The sequence below is a fragment of the Dipteris shenzhenensis genome, chromosome 7, assembly GCF_047967505.1.
Source record: "Dipteris shenzhenensis isolate YYH24624 ecotype China chromosome 7, Dip_SZ_1.0, whole genome shotgun sequence".
NCBI lineage: Eukaryota > Viridiplantae > Streptophyta > Polypodiopsida > Gleicheniales > Dipteridaceae > Dipteris > Dipteris shenzhenensis.
In genome coordinates, this window is record NC_141602.1 from 44,131,063 (window position 1) to 44,136,486 (window position 5,424).

Consider the following 5,424-nt stretch of genomic DNA (forward strand, 5'->3'; position numbering starts at 1 on the left):
GGTTTGCATGTGAGCCATTAGTAGTCGTGCAATGACAACCATAGGCTTGCATGCATACACTATTGGGCTTGCATGCGGGGCTTGCATGCATACACTATTGGGCTTGCATGCAAATTAAGTAGAGTGAGCCATTACCAATCATGATAACAACCATCGGGGTTGCGTGTAGAGTAAGTCGAGTGAGCAATCACTTTGGCTTGCATGCAGAGTAAGTAGCGCGAACCATTACCAATCATGATGACAACCACTAGGTTGCGTTCAGAATAAGTAGGGTGAGCCATCACTCTAGCTTGCATGTAGAGTAAGTTTTTTGAGCAACTTCTTACCAATCATTGAGGCTTAATTTGGTAGCCATTGGGAATGGAGCCACCTGGAGGCATCAATTTAAGAATGTAATGACATACAAATCCTTCAGAATAGCCCACGCCTCTACAAACATCTCGGCCATCTAGATGTGCGGAAGGACAAAGTCCGTCGCAATCCCTCTGATTAATGCCAAGGAGTGGGCGTCTCTATCTTCCCAACCTTCAAGCTCCTCTCCATCCACTGGAGAAAGAATCTTCCCCTTGTCCAGCCCCACAGCAAGCCCTGGAAGGCAGACTTTGGTGACCCTTTGGGATGCCCCAAATCAACTCTAAGCAGGATCTGTCTGCTGTCCATGTGGTAGCCATCTTGCTGCCAACATGACAGCCTCAGTCCTCCCACTTAGCAATTCATCTACCCTCATACATGCTGAGGTGTCAAGCCCCGGAGCTCTCCTCATTTGGGAGCTTACAGGTGGGGCATTGACCCTATACTTATTACCACCAAATTTGACATGCATAAAGACTACTTCCATATTCTCTAAGCATTACCATATAATTTGATGTACTTGCAGCCGAATCACAAAATTTAAAAAAAGCATCAACAAGCACAAAAAAAACAACAGATGTCTTTATTACTTCTGTACTCAATAACTGCTCGGTTTAAATTCCAAACAGCTCTGCAGCATCCGTATCTATTGGCTGCCTTGATATGCTTCAAGGGCTGCCCCATATGGGCCACTATAAATTCTGCTAGAGGTTGCCACTGGAGACACCTATATTCTCCTCCTCTTGAGCTATACTGGCAGCCCCAAGTCAAGGTCATGTGGCTGCTTATAGGCTCCATGCGACTGCTCACTGCTGCTTCCTTTACTTCTCTCGCAAGGCTCAAAATACCAACAATGGCTGCTATTTAAAGGCCCAAGTCCCCCCGCTACTTGAAGTCAGATGTAAGGTAGTCTTATGGCTGACTGGCTGCTGTCCAGAGGGCAACCCCTGTTCCAAACACCCAACTGTGCGGAACAGGCCACCGCTATTCCACCCTCCATCGTTCGTTGTAGGACCTAGGTGGCTATCACTGCTTTTAGATGCTTAAGGACTGGCAAAAGATGGCTATGGCTGCCCCAAGGTGCCCTCTTGGATTGTCCTCCAAATGATCCTGTTCTTGGCCTCTGAAGGCCTCCTTTTTTAAGGATCTCCCTTATCCACATGCAAAAGGCCTAAAAAATGGCAAAAACATTTTGCCATCTTAAATAGCAGTGAGGCTCAGCAATAAAGGTACTTTTGGTACATCGTGGAGATGATGCACATGACAGTTTTATGACTTGGGTCCTTCACACCTGCTGCTCAGTATGTTCCCTGACCTTTCCTGCATCAAATTACTTGTTGGCTGCAGCGTGTATGTTTGACAGGACTACATATGCTGAGACATGACGTGGATCTATTTCAAGAGCATTTTTTGCTGCTAATTTACCTCTCTCAATGTCACCATGAGTTCTGCACGAACCAAGCAAAGTCATCCACTCCACAGCACCAGGGCAGAAGGGCATCTTGCTAATGACGTCTTCTGCCTCATCTAACCTTCCAACCCGGCCTAAAAGATCTATCATGCAATTATAATGATCCGCCATTGGGGAAACCCCATGATCTTCTTTCATGGAAGAGAAGTACTTGGGAGCCTCATCAACCAGGCCAGAATGGCTACATGCAGTGAGAATGCTCAGAAAGCTTATCTCATCTGGCATTATTCCTTCACAACACATTTGTTCAAAATGTTTTAAGGCTTCGCTGCCATATCCATGTTGTGCAAATGCTGCAAGCATGGCATTCCAAGAGGAAACAATCCGACCCTCCATTTTGTTGAAGACCAGCTGAGCTTCCAGAACACTCCCATACTTACCATACATATTGACAAGGGCATTCCCTAACAATATGTCTGACTCAAAACCAACCTTGACAAGGTACACATGGATAATCCTACATTCCACCAGACCTGTCCCAATAACAGCTGCAGAGAGGACACTAAGCAAAGTGACCTTATCAGGATTTATCCCTTCCTCCTGCATCTGCTGGAACAGTTGCAGAGCATCCTTTGCATGCCCAAGCTGGACATGTGCTGCAATTAGCACATTCCAAGAAACTACAGTGTGTTTGTCCATCATGTTAAAGACTTTCATAGCCTCTTGTATGTTTCCACACTTTCCATACATATCGACTAAAGCATTCCCTACGGTAACATCTGATTCTAAACCGCTTTTGATAACATGAGCATAAATCATCTCACCTTCTTTATAAGCAATCAGGCTGGAGCATGCATCAAGAACCAAGATGAAGGTGGTCTCATTTGGCTTCAGCATTTTGAGCTGCATTTGCTCCAAGAGTTGGAGGGCCTCTTGAGTATGTAGACCATCCTGAGCGTAAACCGTAATCATTGCATTCCACACAACCAGATTTGGCAGGTACAATCGATCAAATATATTTTGAGCATCCTTCACACTCCCACATTTCCCATACATACAAATAAGCGCACTTGCTACTACAGCATCTGATGCATTACCGATTTCAATAACATATGCATGAAGTCGTTTACCATCTGCTAGGACTGCAAGGCTTGCACAAGCTGAAAGAATCGTGACCAAGGTGATATTATCTGGCCTTACCCCTTCCAGCTGCATCCGTTGAAAGAGCTGAAGGGCCTCCCTGCAAAGCCCAACCTCGGCATGTGCCGCAACAATGCTAGTCCATGATACCACATCCCGCTCAGGAAGTATATCAAACATTCTGCGTGCATCCTCTATGTCCCTACATTTACTATACATATTGAGAAGGGCACTTTCAACAAAAACATCTAATTCAAACCCACTCTCGACAATAAGAGCATGCATATTCTTTCCTTCAATTAGAGTTCCCAAGTTGGTACAGGCATTTAGCAAAGTGATAAAAGTATTTTTGTTTGCCTTGAAGCCTTTGAGGTGCATCTCCTGAAAAAGCTTTAGGGCATTCGCCTCTTGTCCATTGACAGCATGAGTTGTGATGATTCCATTCCAGGATACCGAATTCAGCTCTTGCATTTTGTCAAACATCCTTCGGGAATCCTCCACACTGCCACACTTGCCGTACATATGGACAAGAGCACTGCCAACAACTACATCATACCCAAAGCCACACTCCACAACGGCCAGATGAATCATCTTGCCTGTGGTAAGGGCTGTTGGGCTAGCACATGCTTTAATAATGGTAAGAAAAGTGATTTTGTTTGGTTGTGCATGCAGCTGCATCCGTTGAAAAAGATGCAAGGCCTCCTTGTCATGCATATGCTGAGCATACACTGCAATGATTGCATTCCAAGAAACCAGATTCTTCTCGGGCATTTTGTCAAACACCCGCTGTGCATCCTTGACACTTCCACAGTTGCCGTACATACTGACAAGGCAATTAGATAAAAATATGCCTTGTTCAAGTCCAGTCGTGCAGATGTAAGCATGGATTCGCAAGCCCTGTAAGAGGGATTTTAGTTCACAGCATGCCTGTAGGAGACGAGCGTAGCTAGGGGCATCCAGCTCAATAGCATGTCGATCCAAACGACTGAGCAGTCCCTCCAGGCGTGCATAAGTCCAAGGAAGATTTGGGATTGGCCAATGTCGGCCGGAGGAACAGGAAAAGATGGAAGGTCCAAAGACAGAAAGGCAGGAGGGGTGAACCAGGTGTGCTGCACAAATCCATCGTCCAATAGTCGATCGAGCGGTGAAGAGCATGCCAAATAAGCAAAGCCCATTTCAGCACCGCAAGACCCTCTTTTACTGGGGAAGGCTTAGAGCCTGTTCACGCCATTTCGAAACCAAAATCTCGAGTTTGCTTTCAAATCTTGGTTGCAAAGAACCTGGTTCCATGGCGGGGCTTAAGAGAAAACAAGGGGTACTAAATGCATGTGAGGGAGTTTTCTTTTTGAAGGTTTTTTCCCAAAACCTCCCATTTCGAACCAATCTTCATTCGGAAGCATACTCTTAGGGCCTTATCACATGGATGGGGCTAGCATGGGTTTAGGATGGGAATCTTTTTGTCATCATTACACCCATCTCAGACCAAATGGTTTAGCATGGATTTAGAACGAGAATAGCCACTTTTTCTCCCATCCTGGACCATGGCCTCTAGACCTTGGCAACCAGAATGGGTTCCCCTTTTTTAGGGATTCCAAAACATGGGAGGATGAAAGTGTCCTTGTCCCCACATGGGGGACCACCTCCTAAACACATGAAATGATGCCATGTGTCCTCTTCTACCTAAACCCATCCCTAGTTCTTTTTTTGTTAGCACATGGTGGGATGGGAATAAGATAGAAATATGCATGGGACCACTTGGGACCACCTTTTCCCATTCCCATCCTATTTCTTCACATGTACTAAGCCCCTTAGTGATAGTTCATTTTGAAAGCTAAAACGATTTTGTGAAATTTTAATTCGTCGTGATCCTGCACAAGATCCGGAGGAGCCAAATTGTGCATCACCCACTTTCTTTGTCGCAGAATGTGACTTACAATGGTTACACACGAGGGTGCCCCCCAAGTTGAGCTGACATGGGAAACTCATCTAGGCAACTAATCTTCCCTGCCCATTGCTCACCCAAGCTTGGGCACAGGTTGCTCAAATGACCAAGAAATGAAATTGAAAATAGGACAAATTTTGATGTATAACATAAAATACGAACAAGTTTGATGTATAACTTGTGCAGTTAAGGAACCAATAGAATAACCATGTGATTGTAGTGACCAAGTATGATAAGTGGCAATCCACACCTAGTTAATGTAACTCTATCCAAAGCAATAAGAAGAGGTTATAGTGACCAAGTGCTATAATTAGACTAGATTGGCTTAAGTAGCCAAACTAGACTCTACTTTAAACGACTTAATCCAGTTAAATAAAATTAACCCAAGGTTTAAAAATAATTCAAACATGCTAAAAATGATGATATGGCATGTGAGGTATGGCATAGCTAGCCAAACTAGGTTGGCTTAAGTACCCAAACTAGACTCTACTTAAAACGACTTAAACCAAACTGAATTGGCTTAACTAGCCAAACTAGACCCAAACATATTTTATTAAATCAAATGACTACAAGCAAAAAA

At 44.5% G+C, this 5,424-nt stretch overlaps 1 pseudogene; it reads right to left on the reverse strand.

Moving 5' to 3' along the window:
• Positions 1-1,681: 1,681 nt before the first annotated feature.
• On the reverse strand, positions 1,682-3,724 carry LOC147900393 (pentatricopeptide repeat-containing protein At4g13650 pseudogene; annotated as a pseudogene).
• Positions 3,725-5,424: the final 1,700 nt, after the last annotated feature.